At 42.0% G+C, this 14,288-nt stretch overlaps 1 protein-coding gene across 2 annotated transcripts in view; it reads left to right on the top strand.

Annotated features, from left to right (window-relative positions):
• Nucleotides 1-14,288, top strand: part of LNX2 (ligand of numb-protein X 2) — a 70,006-nt gene that overhangs the window by 21,730 nt on the left and 33,988 nt on the right. The window contains exon 2 of one of the 2 annotated variants that reach the window (XM_064172455.1): nt 161-478. The exons of the other annotated variant lie outside the window; for it this stretch is intronic. The gene's annotated coding sequence lies outside the window, so the exon portion shown is untranslated. The remainder of the gene's footprint in view (nt 1-160; nt 479-14,288) is intronic. 2 annotated transcript variants of the gene reach the window in all.

Genomic DNA, 14,288 nt, shown 5'->3' with positions numbered 1-14,288 from the left:
TTACAGGAGAGGCTGGTCGCGTTTTAATTACCCACCGGTGAATTAATTCGTGTATACCAGCATGTCGACAACCTTTTTCCTTGAAGTTCCCTGTTGTCATGTGATATGCCCTCCTCCAGGAGAACAACAGTCTATTCTTCTTCCCCTTTATGTTGGGCAGGTATGCCATGCTCCCTCCTCGCCTCTGCTGAGATGGAAGGGTAAGGAACGTAGACTAAAAAAGCGATGAAGGGAAGAGGCTGTCAGGCTCCGTGTTGCAGGTTTTGTAACAGATCCTTGATGCCAGCTGCCGAGGAATCGTACCAGGGTGTTTCCGGGGCTCCGCTCGGCATTTGAAGGATGCTCATCTTCAGGGGCAGGGTGCCGAGTGCTTAATTGCAGGCTAGACCCAGTGACGAGAATTACAAACAAGAATTGAAGGGGATGCTTTTGATTCGGCTTGTTTTAAATGCGTGGCTATTCTAACCCGAAGTGTAAAGTGAGTCTCTTTTGATTTATCTGGTTTGTGCATTTTGTTTAATTGGGCTTTTTTTTTTTTTTCATTTCACTTTCTGAGGGTTTTTCCTAAATATTTTTTTCCAACGTTCTCTGCTAAATACTGCATTTAATAGGTTGATGTTTTGCAAAATGTTGTGGTCAGGAATCTGAAATTCACTTGCATGAATACAAAGGCTCCTTCTGGTGATTTGCATGTGTGCATATGAATTTTTAAAGATGAAAAAAGAAATGTTAGATTTGCTCAGTTGTGAAATTCCAAGTTTGAAAACACGTTTAATGAATTACATGAGATTTCTGACAGTTGTGTAGTCAGAAGGTGAGAAAGAAGTAGTGAAGTGAAATGAAACATTTATGCCGATAGAAGCAGAGGTCGGTGAACGTTCTGGCTGAAATTAAACCAACATCCTCCTTTCTCGTGGCTATTTGTATTATTTATAAATGCATGAGATGTGTATCAAGAGGATGGCTGGGAAATGTGCTCTAAAATGCGAAAGCTCTTTGGTCTCCTAGGATACGTATGTAGTAATAATTGTACAGTTATCCATAAGGTTTTATCACTACGCACCCTAGAAACTCGGTAAACTTCCAGGTAGCCTTTGTAACCATCTTGCTTTAAAAAGGTTTATCCTTTTTCTGGGTGTTGTGCAGTGCGTGCAAACTTTAAGTGGCGCAAGTCTTCTGATTAAGGCTCTTTAAAAACAGAAAGAGAGTATATCCTTCCGAATCACAGAAGGAGAAACAGAGTATCATTCTGTTCCTTCTTTTTACCGAATCAGCTTTCGGGACAGCTTGGTCAGGGGAAAAAAAAAAAGTTAAGAGCCCTACTGTGTAGCTATTTTGAAATAACTGTACTTAATATTTTCAAATGGAAATGTTTGCCCTAGAAGAATAATTCTTGTTTCACTGTTTTTTTTCCAGGATCTGGGGAGATGGAGGAGGGAAAGACAAAAATGGGAGAGCAAGCAAGATGTCAGATTTGGCTGTTAGGAGATTTTTTTTTTTAATTGAAGATTTGAAATTATTGGTGGTGCTCAGTGGTTTTGTTTGTGTGTTTTACTCCAAGCATACTGTGTACCAATGTTTCTGGGACAAGGTTTTACAGCTAGCTCATTGCATGCTTTTACCCAGTTTGTAGCTAAGCAGGAATCTCTGAGCCAAATCATCCCCTCGGTTACACTCACAGGTCTGAAGGGAGTCACGAGGGCAATGGAGAAAGTGGGTCTCCAGCCAGCTGGAGCTCCAGCAGATGTGCTGTTCTCCAAATCCAGCATCCAAAAAAAACCCTAACTAACCCACCTCCTATTGCATATGGGAAAGATGCAGTGAATTATTTTCATTTACACAGTGAAAAACACCAAGAGTCTTTGTAAACCATTTTAGCTTTATATTTCTTCCCATTTGGTAGTAGGAATTGTCTGAAGCTAAAGCAGGACAGACTGTTTTTCAAAAAATAAATATTGGTTCAAAATTCAACTTTATTGAAACTTCATGTTCAGTTAAACCAGTCTGTATGGACTTGCAGTAAATGTAAGTTCATGTTTTTCCAGTTCTAAAGTTTATCAAGGAAAATGTATGTAAATTAGTCCTTTTAGCCAAGTACACTGTATTACTGTGGTAGCTTTCTAGTGTAATTTCATGGTTCTGTGAAAGGTTTTCTATTTTCCATCTCAAAATTGTTTAGCTAAGATGACCTTTTCAGGATTCTTTCCTTTTCCCTGTATGGTTTCTTTACAGTCACTCGATACACAGAGGCAGACTAGTTGCCTGGGATTTTATTTGCTGTTTCTGTATTCTCATCACATATGACTGATAATAGTAGACAGTGTTGCTTGTAGTTGAGACTCCTGCTTTAAAAGTAAGATGTCTCCTTAATGAAAATCTCATTGTCTTCTTGACTGCATTTCTGGTTTTTAGGTTGCACACAGAAAGGACAGGATGAAGACTTTAACTTGCCCTGTTTCGCCTCCTCTTGGTTTATAAAATTGCAATTATTATCATTTCAACTTTCCAAACCAATAAAAATCAAGGCTGTTTTTTATTGCAGTATTAAATAGTTCCTTATAGAAATGTGAAAAGTTGGTTTTTTGACCCAAGTGTCTGTGTCTAGCTGGAAACTTAATAACTGTGTAGCAGATTGGGTGTGTTTGTCTTTGTCCTCTCATACTTATCTATATTACATAGAATCATAGAATCAACCAGGTTGGAAGAGACCTCCAAGATCATCTAGTCCAACCTAGCACCCAGCCCTAGCCAGTCAGCTAGACCATGGCACTAAGTGCCTTATCCAGTCTTTAAGTTTGATGCAGAAGGACTCTTACTCAGGATAAATTGTGAACTCACTTCTAGGTATTCCTTAGCTTTTAACAACTCTGCTGGGTGAAGGTGACTTGTGGCATGGTCTCTTTGACCCACTAGGCTGTGTTCCTGTGAGCCACTGGACTGCACTAAGCTTGATAGTAACTTTGAGTCATTTCTTACAAGATCTGGATTTTATAAACTAGCAGTTTGTAGCTGAACTTCTGACTGATCCTTGAATCCATGTTGTTGCTGGTAGGATCAGAGAAGCTTACAAGTATGTTATTTCCAAATGCTCCATTGCATGCTAGCTAACCTGGACTTATCAACACTTCTGCTTCTGTAGGAAGGGTATGCTGGTGTCTACAGCACCACAGTGCCTTGCACAGCATTCCTGGTGTCTTCATGCACAGTGCTGCTCTCTTTTCATGAAAAAAAAAAAGAGATATCCCATGGGAATGTGAGTCTTTATCTCAGGGACAGCATAATCTCGTGGGTTCATTTGCACGGCTCCTCATTTGCAGCAGGAGTGTTGCCTGTGAGGATTTCTGGCTCTTGGACAATATAGCAATTAAGAAAAAAAGTTTATAAAGTTTTAAAAGTGTTTCATCTAAGTATCTGGCATAAAAGATGTGAAAGTGTTTAGCGTGATTTAAGAGTGGGGGGGGAAAAAGGTATTGAAATAAATAAGAATTTGAATTTTTATATCTGCAAACCAAACCTAACCTAACTTGTTGTGAAGTGCTTGGTTTGGAAAAATGAGCACTGTGGTTAGGGATAGCAAAGAAGATGAGTGTTCTGGAGTCTAAACTGTCTGCCTCATAAAATCCTTTTTCCAGAAGTAATGCTAATATAGTAATATCCTTCAAAGCAAGGCTGGTATTTTAAGAGCTGGCTCTTAAGGATTGAATACGTAGAATAAACAAGGAAGTGAAAATTGTATCATCCCCCACAGAAGCTCAAATGCAAAATTTCACTGTACTGAGATTGGACAGAGAGAAGGAAGAGAGGAAGGTTGGCTCCTTCCCTATGAGGTGTACTTCTGTCAGCCTCTGTTGCTGGAACCATTTTGACCACGGATACAGAAAAGTGATGCCTTGAGTTAGGAATCTGGATGTGCTGCCCGCTGGGGCTCTTTAGCACATCGCTCCTTCTCCGCTCTTCCCAAACTGTGGTGAAGCAGAATTCCCTATTGACGTGAGTAAATGCCTTCTAAATGCAAATTTGTGATTAAGTATCTGAGAACTGAAATGCGTTTTTCTTTCATAACTCTAGGTCTTTGGCTTTTTGACTACTTAACTTTTGTTTGCTGCTCCACAAACTTCTCCTGACCCTTCTTCCTGTTTGAATGTAGAACAAGCTCTTAACTCTCTTGTCCTTTCATTGGGCAACTTTATTGTAGTTTACTTCTTTACAGTTACATCTATGTTATGTATCATTTCCTCAAGGCTACCAGTTCAATGTTTTACATAGGTACTACTACTCATGTGTCTTTACTGCCATCCTTTCCCTTTGATTTTATTTTGATCAGTGCTACTCACATAGAAGCTTAATGATTTTCATTTGTCTGCCTGTTTAGGAATCTTGTTTTTTTAAAGCAAAAATGAGACTACCAAGGAAAGCAGCCAGAAGTGCTGTAACAGCAGTTCAGCACTCACTCCTCCGCATTATTTATTCTGCAAGGAGAAGGTAGAAGAAGATTGCCACTTAATATTTAGCCCCTGTCACTCATTTGAGAACACATACCAGGACCTGCTGGCCTACTGTGTGTTACTATGCATCATTGCTAACATTTTCACTTGGGTCTTTAAAAACTGTTTTTAAACAGTGCTCCTACCGAAGTAATTCCTTTCTGAGAGCACTAACACGATTCAGAGGGCATGCTGCAGCAGTGAAACTTTATATTTCAGGCACATAACTAACAGCACTGTAAAAGCCTCCCTATCTACTAGGTGTTGAAATTCTTTTTATAGATATGTGTGTGTGTGTGTGTACATATTTTTAAGATGCAGTCAGCCAAGCTAATAGGGAAATTAATTGAAACAAACAGCTGGCAAACATGGTTAGGGAGCAGAGAAATGTTTTAGGAAAAGTGTTTGGGGATTTCCCCCTCACCCCCATTCAACAAATGTCTCCACTCATGATAAGAGTAGAACTAAAAGGGCTGAGCTGGAAAATATGTGATTCCTACAGCTGGACTAGCTGGACTGCAAACAAATTCAGTGCTGTCTTTGCTTCTGTATTCTCTGTCTTTGTGAAATCTGTATAACCAGACTCAACTTTACATAGTCAACATCCACTTCCTTCTCCAAATTCTGTCTGGAGGCCCCAGACCAAGTGCTAGTCTACTGTGTATGTAAAGGCCTGTTTACATACAAAATATTAAAATTGTTTTTATTTCAGATGATATTTGTATATTTAAGATTACAGCTTCTAGATGTAACACGTTCTTGCTATGCAAATTACGGTGATGTGTGGAGCCATTTATTTTCAGTCTTTGTGTACAGAGTACATCTACCTAAGGTATTGTACATGTACATAAGGAGGAGATCTCAGTGTAAAGTCTTTAATTTTCTGACAAGTGTCCTACAAAACAAGATGGGCATATTTTGTATAAAGGACATGGGGATGGGTTGTGCTCTGCCTTTCCTGCGTACTTGAAACTGGCTTATGCAGCTGGCTCTGAAAATAACCTTGTGCATGGATAAGAAGGAGAGCTCTGCTTGGGAATTAGGTGGAAATTAAGTTACATGCAGCAGCAAAGTGAAATGTCTTCAGCAGAGTTACTAGGAAGAGGTGCAGTCATCATGCTAAAGCATTAAGAATCAAAGAGCTTGCATCTGTCATGGAATCTATTCATGTGACAGCTAGCGGATGGCAGGCTAGCATCTTTCCCAGGCATAGGTAGGGACTGCTCAGGCATGGCAGTGCTTTCAGGATGAGCCACCTGCTTGCCAAGGAGTGGCCTGAGCCAGCACAGCTTTCCCTGGCCTCTGGTCTCACTGGGCTGCAGACCAAGTGGAGCGGTTTTGCAAGTGAACCAGCCACACTGTGTGCAGTACCCCTGTTTACAAGCAATGCCATGTCTCCTGGCCAGTCCAGCCTGCCTGTGGAGTTAGACACTGCTTTGACTGTGGTCTTAAGGCTGTTTTCTTCTTTTTTGGAAAATTCTGATCTGGCAATGCTTGGTTGCTTTCATTGGGAAGGAAATAAGCAGGGGTAGACAGAAAATAGGCTGGGCAGACAGGTTCAGGGGATTGCTTTAGCTCTTCAAGTTGATGCTACTGGAGTGCTGTTTGACAGGTTGAAGCTACAGGCTGAAGCTGCAAACCGTCTGCCTAAACCATCCTCAGCATTCTTTCTCCCATATTTTCAGGTTTCTTCCTCTAGCCATGGGTTTTCATGGGTTCCTTGCAGCCAGTGGGCACTCGCTCCCACAGAGAAGTCTGCCTGCTTTCCTGCAGAGCAAGGGCAGCATGTGGCTTGTTTCTCTGAGCCATCTCTAAACTGCGTCCTCTCGGCTCCGTCGCTCACACAGATCTTAGAAACCCTTGTTTTGAGAGATTGTTCTTTTTTGTTAGCTTAGTAGGAGGTAGCTTCTTTTATTTTTGTGATATGTCTGAGGTAAAGAACTGCTTAGTAACAGTATAGTTTACCTTTCAAAATGGTTTTCCACCATCACTTGAGTTGTGGTCAGTGGAACAAAGCAGCGCCAACATGTTACGCAAGGTAGCATACACCCAAAGGAAGAGCCAGAGATGGTGTTTCTCCCTGAAAACAGTTTGTCCTGCAGTTTAACTACCCAGAAAGGGTTTTTTATACCTATTTCCACACTTCCACCCCCACCTTCTCTCTGTCATCAAAGCCGTTTTGTGATTAATCCAAGTGTCATCTTCCTGAATTTTCTCCATGCACACCTATAGGGATGTGGTCTGGTTATATAGAAGAGAAGAAGAAGGAAATGTAGATCATGATTTCCTTCTTTATTTTGTTTGAATCACTTCAGCTCCTTAAAATCTGAATTATTCAAATCAAATTCTCTCTGCATACCCAGAAACCAACTGCATTTAATCTAGCTAAGTGTTTTCTGTTCATCCACAAAAGTCCCCATTTCAGGGCAAAGTGCAGAGGGGGAGGGCTTTCCAGAAGGTTTAGCATCTTGATAGACAGCTTTCTGCTGCCTTCATCTCTCCAGACAGAATGGGTGGCACATATGGCAAGGGCTGGTGGACAGATTGCATTGCAGAAAATAACTATGGCAGATAAGCAAATGTTTTTCTTGCCTTTTTCCTGTGCTCCATCAGTGACAAGAAAGCCTCTCTATTTGTCTTCTTGAGGTGGATTTTTGACTGTTGGGGTACTTTTTTTTCCCACTCCCACTGGATGTAAAAGCCCACGCATTATGAGAGTGGTGATGAGACACTGCTCTCGTTGTTTTCTTTGCTCTAGGAAGGAAATGCGTCTTTGGCTCTGCTGGCAGGTGAGTGTGGCTGTTTCTTTTTCATTTCACTTTGCTGCTTTTGGAAAAAAAATCTCAGAAGGGAATTTGGAGCTTGAAGAAGATTTCATCCAGAATTTTTTATACACTGTAAGCTGCAAATGTGCTCAGTTGTTGGGAGATGAACTAACATTTTGAAGCCCCAGGCATTCGTCCTGCATTTGGTGGTTCTGCGGTGAGATGGCTTCCGACACCAAGCAGGTTTAGCCCCCACAAATAGGCTCTTCTCTTTCTACTTAGGAGAAAAGTGAATATAGCTAGAGAAAATGGATCTTCAGAATTGTAAAGGCATGTGTAAAGGCCATGTCTGCAAGGCAAGTTCAAGTCCTTTCTCTGGGAGTTCAGATTTCTTTAGGCCAGGAAGGGAGCCCAATCACATACACCTGGGCAGATCTCATCTAGCTTGGCTTGTGTGCCTGTCTTCTTCCTTTTTCGAGCACTCCTCTTGTTTAGTAGGAACATGCAAAGTTTAATCTATAGATGTGTAAAGGTATCTTTTCTTGCCTCCTCCTTTTCTGAGATGATTTGTCAGCTGTATTTGCTATAAAGAATGGATATTCTGTTGTGGAGACTTTCATAGGTTCACAATCCTCATCTTCCTTGCCTCGCTTGAGACGCATTTGACTAAGGTAAAGCTATTTTGATCTCCTAGTCCCAAAATAGAAACCATTCCATTTGTGCCATAGGAAATGACTACAGGGTGATATTTGCATGTTTGAAGTAAAACCTGTTTTATTTCTGGGTACTGTGTCCTTCTCTTACCTCTTGTTATCCCCTAGTGTTGAGCATCCCTGGATTTGAGGGGCTACTTTTGGGAAGCGGGTGTCATCCATCCTAAGGCTGGATGTCCTTGCACTTCCCCTTTCTTTGCATGTCTTTGCTCTCTGGTGTGATGGTTGCTCAGACTCCCTAAGCCTCAACAGGTAGCTGTGGGGCAGAGAGGTTCCTGCCCTGGCCTGGCAGCATGTCTCTCACACAGCGCTATACAGTGAAAGCCCTTAGCATCACAACAGTAATTAAAGCCTGTAGCCCCCCATTGCCAGAGAAACACAGCACTCCACAAAATAACTCAGCACAACTTATGGTCCTGTTAATTTTCCCAAACCCTCCTTATTTGCCAGGTTTAAGCAGAGTTTCATTTCAGAGCCTGGAAAAACACCATACCCTGGAAATACCCAGCAAGGGGAGCATTTGTGCACATCTCTTTTAGGATATTGCCTGTGAAAACCCACACCCCCGAAGCAGGGAAGGAAAACCATTGCCTGCAAACTGTTGCCTTTGTAGTGATGGTGCCACATCAATATCTGGTGTAGGGCTGATGCCTTGGCTATGTGGGCATTGCTTTGGTGGAGCAAAAAGACAAGCACAGAGGCAAAGAATTTATCAGTGGGGAAATGGTTTTACTGCAAGCCCAGTCTTGCCTGGCTGTGGTTCAGTGGCACAAAGTCACATCCAGGTACAATTTTATTTAGTTTGAATAAAAAATTCCAGTCATTCTGCTGAATTACTTCAAAAAAAGGAGAACTGATCATTGGTACAAAAAATAGATGTATTGGGTAATTGGCATGCGGTGACAGTGTGGCTGCAGCTTTAGCAGGAATCTGTCCCAGGCTAATTGCTGTGCTCTGCCCAACTCTTGTAAGGTTTTTTTTTCCTGACATTTTGCTGCCAGATGCCATTTTTTGACACTTTCAGTTGTTTGTGTTGTCAAAAGAGGAAGTGTCTAGCAGGATTACTGTCTCGTAAACTTGGTCTAGAATTGAACTGGCATTTGGTGTTTGAAGACAGTGCAGCCCTCAGATATCAGTATAATTAACATGGATACTGTAAAGTCAGTGTAAGTTGCTGGTTCTGCTTCACCTGTTTGCTGTATGGCTTTAATATTAAGGCAAAGATTATATCTAATGAGCTAGGTCACACTTATTGGAAGATGTGGAATAACGCTTTAATATTAAGGCAAAGATTATATCTAATGAGCTAGGTCACACTTATTGGAAGATGTGGAATAACACTTTTCTACTCTAGAGCTGTGTGCCACCTATTTATTCTCATCATGGTTTTTATTACAGTTTCAACTGTCTCTTATTTGTCCACTCAAGCTAGGCTCTGCTTTGAAAACAGTTATGAATCGTCAGCCTGATGCTATAATTCCTGTGAAGAACACTGGACTGGGAACTAGTTTAATTGTTATATGGTGTAGGTTTAAGCAATGAATATCACCACTGTCTACTTCCCTTCTTCCCGGGTGTGGTGGTTTAGGCTGTTACCTGCCCCCCCACACTTTTGAATTTGCCCCAGCTAACTCAGACGGGCTCTGGGAATATAAATGAAGCTATTTATTTACAGCAGCACAATATACAAGCAGCTATTTACAATATATACAGTTATAGACAGAAATATACAAAGGAAAAGTAATACAGAAGCACAACTCCCATCCCAGAAACCTGAGTCCCCAGGAGGGGCTCTCAACCACCCCTGCACCTCCCCCTGCCCCTCTCAACCTTACCCCAATCCTGAGAAAGAATAGAGGTGCAGCCAAGAGGTTAAGAAGGAAGGTTAGTGGCAGCGAGGTTAATGAGATGTTGCTCAGTCTGAAGGCAAAAGCAGAGTGAGACAAAATGGAGAATGTTATCTAATGTTTGCTTCTTGTTCCCATACTTCTCAGCGGGACTGTGAGAGAAGAGACACAACCATGTTTTCCTTTCATAGCCAATTATCTACTTTCTCTCACCAAAACATTCTAGCCTGCTTCAAACTAGCACACCGGGCTTGCATTGGGGCACTCATGGCTGCTAGGAGATCCTGTTCACACTCCTAGTGTTTGAACATGGCAGTGGAAGAGTCCTTTCTGGCTAGCTTGGACACTCAAGTGTTGTGATCACAGAGAACAGACTTCAGAAATCTTGAGACATTTTAAAATGAAGCTCACCTTTCCTGAAATCCAGGGTAATGATCATACTGTTGCTCAGAGTTACTAATCATAGAATGCACTGGGTTGGAAATAACCATTAGAGGTCATCTAGTCCAACCTCCCTACAGTAAGCAAGCACATCCCCAACTAGATCACGTTGCTCAGAGCTCCGTGGTGTGAGCTGCCTTGCAAGTACAGGAAAGGGCTGCCTGAGTTTAGGGTCATATTAAACCTTTGCCATAGCTGTTACAACTTCATTCCATATCCTCCCTTTCCCTGCTGTGGAGGAAAAGGATATACTGAGGTATTCCTATGCTGCCAGCAGGCAGCCAAATTGAGCCCTCTGGGATGAGAAGCAGGAGCCAGCATCAAGTGATCTTGAATTGAGAGAGAATACAAGTGAACATTGTCTTCACCTGGAGTTGGTTTAAGCTACAAATTGGAAATTAAACATTGATTCAGTAGTTAGATACATCTCAGTCAGAAGACATCCATTCTGAAGTCCTTAGCCACAGAACTAAGAGATCTGCATCCCATCCCCATCTATTTTGGGACTACAGGAACAATGGAGTCTAGCAAAGGAACAGAGGTGTCATTCATCAAAGGATGTTCTTTTGACCTTTGCTTTTGGCTGAAGAACTTTGATAGGGTAGTAATTAAAAGAAAAAAAAGGGAAACTGTGGTATGCTAACAGTAATTAGTTGCATATCAAAGATGTTAAAAGTGGGTAAGATGGCACATTCCTTGTTTACTTCCAGGGTATTGTCAGACTTTTTGGTAAAATTTTGAACAATCAATTAGTGGTCTCTAAATCTTCAGGAATTTAACCAGAGAATTTGTATTACTTAAACCTCCAAGAGCATTTATTGCAAAGTACATATTTCTGATAGCTTCAGTCAGAAACTAGTGTTAATTATATGGCACTTCAGTAAAAAAAAGGGGACAGCCATAGCAAAAAACTCTTAAGTTCTTGCTGCAAATCTAGTTTGCTTGGGGTTTGACAGTGAGGGTTTTTGTTTGTTGTTTGGTTGGTGTTTTTTTTTATAGTGTCTATTCAGACAGAAGGAATAAACATTGTGAAATCTGATGTAGGTATAAAGCCTGACTTATGCTTTTGTAAGATCGTGTCAGGCTCTTTTCCAATGAGCGTTAGTTGAATCAGTAAGTCAGAACTAGAGGAGGCCTAAGGATAAGGCTGTCTTTTTGACTCTGCAATCACTCTCATCCACGCTCCACTTAAAAAAATAAAATCAAAATTTGCAGCTGGATGGCCAGTCCCAAGTGGATTGTGATTTAAAACTGAAAGCAGGGCACCACCTGCGTTGTTTGGCTGTTGTAATGAAGTCCCAGGAGAATTATTTCCTCGGGAATGATGTGACTTGAATAACAGTCCTTGCTGGCTCGTTTTTTGTTCATACTTCTGACTGTTCCTGTTGGCAGTTTTCCTGAGCTGATGCCATCCCATGGAGCTGGTGATCTGCAGTGATAAGAGATACAACAAGTAATCTAAGCGATGCACAAAGAGGGTTGAAGTAGGGTATTCTATATGGCAGTGCTCTGGTGGTATGGATTTCAGGGATATGGTGCTTCACATCCGTGAAATTTAGACCCTGCTCTGCCACCTCAGTCGTTGTTCAGGCTTCGAATGCTGTGTTGTGGATTTTGTACATCAGTTGGTCTGCTGCACTGGGAACAGCCTGTGAGAAATATTGGGATTGATAATTAGGCAGCTGTGGCATATAATCAATACAAATCCTCATGACTGATTCTTCAGTCATGGAACAGACTTGCCCCAAACATAACACAGAAGTGGAGGAAGCGGACAACAGTGTGATAGCAAACAAATATCCTTGTTTTGGGGAGTGGGTGAGGGTGGGGTTTTTGTTGTTGCTGTTTGTGGTTTTTTGTTGTTGTTGTTTTGTTGTTTTTTTTGGGGGGGGGGTTTGGTTTTGTTTTAATCACCACATTGTTTTTCCTGCAGCTTTGCCAGCAGAGATGGTTGGAAGGTGATGATGTCAGCTGCAGAAGTGGATTAGTTTGTATGGGTTTTAGTTTTTATTTTATGCAGGATTAGTTTGTATGGCATTTATTGATGGCTTAAGCTAACTGGTAGTGCTGAGAAGCAGCTAGAGGCAGTGTCAGCCACCAGCAGAAACAGCCTGCCCCTGGCCTGAAGTGGCACCTCTACAGCAAGCTCAGCCAAGGGCACTTGACCTTGCATCAGCAATATTAAGACACTGGCATGGGACAGTTGTAGGAGCAAGTCTGTCTGCTGACTTCCTTCAGTGGTGAGCAAAAGAGTTGACTGCTTGCATTTCACCGAGGGTAGTAAAGTCTTGTAGTTTTGGTAAATAAGCATTGTCTCTGGGTGTACCTTTCCTGAGAAAGAAGGATTGTCATTTCAAACGTGGCAGTAAAAGCCAGATTGCTTAATGGCTTTTCTTATTTACCTTATTGTTGGTAATTTGTAGCAACTTGTTTTAAAAGAAGTTTTGGTGCTCAAAAGGATTTAATTACAACCTTCTAAAAGAGAGGTACAGAGGGGGCTGGAGCACAGGCCCTATGAGGAGAGGCTGAGGGAGCTGGGATTGTTCAGTCTGGAGAAGAGGAGGCTCAGGGGAGACCTTAGTGCTATCTACAACTACCTGAAGGGAGGTTGTAGCTAGGTGGGATTTGGTCTCTTCTCCCAGTGACAGAACAAGAGGGCACAGCCTCAAACTGCACCAAGGCAGGTTTAGGCTGGATGTTAGGAAGAAGTTCTTCACAGAAGGAGTGATTGGCCATTGGAATGGGCTGCCTGGGGAGGTGGTGGAGTCACTGTCTCTGGAGGTGTTTAAAAGGAGACTCGATGAGGCACTTAGTGCCATGGTTTAATTAATTAGAAGGTGTTAGGTAATAGGTTGGACTTGATGATCTCAAAGGTCTTTCCAACCTGGTTAATTCTGTGATTGTGTGAGATATCTAGCCATAGCAATTGTAAGGCCATGGGTTCATTCACTGCGTGACAGACTTCTGTGTGAGTCATGTAGACTTAAAAGGACAGAAATGCTAGAAGCCTTCAAGAGGGTGAATTCGAGATGCTCGCTGTCAGAGGTCAGCTACAGTGCACAGAACAGTCCCTGAGTTTTTCTCTAGCCTTGCTGATGCAGGACTTACTCCTTGGTTACTTGGATAAGGAGGAAGCATCCTAGTTGTAGTCAGTAGTAGGAGTGGGTCTAGCACTTGGGCAAGGCACTCTTACAACGACTTCCTCTGCCCTCCCTGTTGCTGCCATGGGTACGCCCGGATACAACACAACACTGCTGCTCTCCTGTTGCCATAAGCGGTGCAGTAATTTGGTAAAGTAAAACGATCAATGCAGTGCTTTTCTGGAACGTTTATCTGATGTATTTGGTGTTACATAAAGAACAGCCATTAGATGGGTCTTGTCCCTTTTGTATTAATCTAGGAGCAGGGACGCAGGAGCTGTGCTTTGAGCACCAGGGCCCCATGCGCCGCCCTCCTTATCCGCTCTCCAATCTTTGGGCTCTTACATAATATGTTTAAGACTGGTTTTTGTGTAATCTCTTTTAGGCTCTCATTTTGCATTCTTAGTCTCCACTAACAAAGAACCGCTGCACTCTTCCCTCGTGAAATCCTTTCCAGAAGGTGCACATTATCTACTGCAAGGCAGGGCCATGATGAGCATCAATTTCCACAGCAGAATAGAAGCCTGGATTACAAATTACTGTTTAATCCTTTTTGCGTCAAAGGATATAATAATCCTTGTAAAATGTGTTGTAAGTCTTGTGCTTGGCTGTGTGAGGTTACGGGGCAAAAACCAAAGCAGGGCTTCACAAGACACGGTGGAATGTGTGCCTTCCATAGGAATTTCAGGATACATTTGTCACTACATCTCAGCAGCTAAAAATAAAGAGGATAGGCTGGTACCTAGAGTAGCAGTTTTCATTTCTCTGCGTGCTTGCTACCACTCTCCTGGAATACAGTAAGTGCCCGTCCTGAGCATTGCCTGCTGGATTGCAGTAAAGGCACAGGGTAAACATTGCTCAGATTGGGTTATTATTTTTATTGTCAATGAGAACATTT

Source organism: Pogoniulus pusillus, chromosome 3 (assembly GCF_015220805.1).
Source record: "Pogoniulus pusillus isolate bPogPus1 chromosome 3, bPogPus1.pri, whole genome shotgun sequence".
NCBI lineage: Eukaryota > Metazoa > Chordata > Aves > Piciformes > Lybiidae > Pogoniulus > Pogoniulus pusillus.
This window is presented reverse-complemented; position numbering and strand designations above follow the sequence as displayed.